Below are 1,833 nucleotides of genomic sequence, written 5' to 3' on the forward strand. Positions count from 1 at the left end.
TTTCCCTCTGCAAGCCCTGAAGTTTTGCTCAACTCGCTAAACAATGAGGCGAGCAGTGTTGCCTCACTTCAGGCAGCAGGCTTCGGCCTTCCTGACCTTAACCCACTTCCTGTCCTCCGTCTCTTTTGTCAGACGGTGATGCTCTCGCTTCCTGTTGACTTCTACTCTGTTCTGGCTGGTTTAGCGGGGCCCCTCCAACCCCGCGCTGCTGGAGGTCTGCTCAGTGAGGCCTGAGCACAGGACCAGGTACCTGGGGACCATGGGGAATTGGGGTGGGTCAGGACTGATTAGAAAAGGTCTGGGCAGGTGAGAGCCGGCCTGAGAGAAGCCAGAGCTAGGGGCTCCTGGTGGTCTGAGGACCCTCTCTGCCCAGTGGTGGGGGACTGTCAAGCTGAGATCAGTGTGAGAGGTTGCTTTTGCCCCTGGTGGGGGAAGGGAGGGTGTGCTCTGAAACCACAGCGTCTGCCCACATCCGTGTAAGATTCTGATCTCCTTGCTTTGGTTTTCTGTTTCCTGAACTGCCCACGTAGTATTTTTCTGGGTTGTCGTGGAGCTTCTTCATTCAGACAGGTTTATGTGGTGCTGACAGACATAGCGTGCTGCACTGAATTCACACTGAGCTGGCCAAGATAGGGGTTTGCGATGCAATCCTGGCTCCTTGGCTGAATTGCGTAAGGCAAGTGGCTTCCCCATGAACCTGCTTCCTCATCTACAAAATGGGAGAATGTCTGTTTTATTGGATTTTTGTGGTCCCTTATGCAGGACAGTGATTATGAAGGTGTTTTGTAAACTGTGAGACTGTATCTTTCAGGGTTTGGGGGTTACTTTTACTTTATTTTTTTTCTTTCTTTCTTTTAAAAATTTTATTCATTGTCTTTTTATTTTATTTTTTTTAAGTTGACCAGAGAGAGAGAAGGAAAGTAAGAAAGCAAGTTGCTAAGTCCGGGAATTGAACCAGCCATGTAGGAATCCAGTCGCATTAACCACCACGCCACCTGCTGGCCCCTTATTTCGTTTTCTTTCTTTTCTTTTCTTTTTGTTTTTAGAGAGATTTTTGCTATAGGGTGCGTATGCTCACTGGAGAGACAGAGAGACTGAAAGTGAAAAATTATCCTCCGGTGGGGACAGCCAAACCACAATTCCTTCCCATCTATTCTCCTCTTGGGATTCTGGGCTTGCACACAAATGTGCCCGGTGTGTTTTAAGCTGCCGGATCCAGAACTTGAATCGAGGTTGACTATGTAGGAATCCAGCAATGTAACCATTGTGGCATCTGCTGGTCCTGACTTTCACTTCGTTTTCTAAATGAAACTAGACTTTTTTTCCCCCAGATAATATGATAGTTGATAAAAATTTAAACAATATAGACACTGAAAATCTGTACATAAATTTATCCCTGAAGATGAACACTTTTTTTCTTTTTTGAGAGAGATTTTTGCTATAGGGTATGTGGTGTGGGCTCACTGGAGAGACAGAGCGAGACAGAGACACAGGAAGCAAGAAATCACCCACCAGGGGGGATGGTCATGCTGCAATCTCCTCTCCTCCATTCTCCTCTCAGGATTCTGGGCACACACACACACACACACACACACTCGCATTCGGCATGAGTTTCAAGCCTCCGGATCCCGGACCTGAACCAGTCAGCCATGTGGGAGTCCAGTGACTTAAACACTACGCCACCTGCTGATCCCTGAAGATGAACACTTAAGCATAAGAATTTCTAGACTTTTATTATTTTTTAAATAATTATTTTATTTAACTTTGTTTATTTATTTATTTATTTATTTATTTATTTATTTATTTATTTATTTATATCGGACCAGAGAGGGA

The 1,833-nt window shown here is 45.2% G+C and overlaps 1 protein-coding gene across 1 annotated transcript in view; it reads left to right on the forward strand.

Moving 5' to 3' along the window:
• The first annotated feature begins 164 nt into the window (after positions 1-164).
• The window catches only part of NDEL1 (nudE neurodevelopment protein 1 like 1), a 71,074-nt gene continuing 69,405 nt past the window's right edge, over positions 165-1,833 (forward strand). Inside the window, exon 1 of the mRNA XM_027774911.1 lies at positions 165-246. The gene's annotated coding sequence lies outside the window, so the exon portion shown is untranslated. The remainder of the gene's footprint in view (positions 247-1,833) is intronic.

Source organism: Tupaia chinensis, unplaced genomic scaffold, assembly GCF_000334495.1.
Source record: "Tupaia chinensis unplaced genomic scaffold, TupChi_1.0 Scaffold000493_1, whole genome shotgun sequence".
NCBI lineage: Eukaryota > Metazoa > Chordata > Mammalia > Scandentia > Tupaiidae > Tupaia > Tupaia belangeri.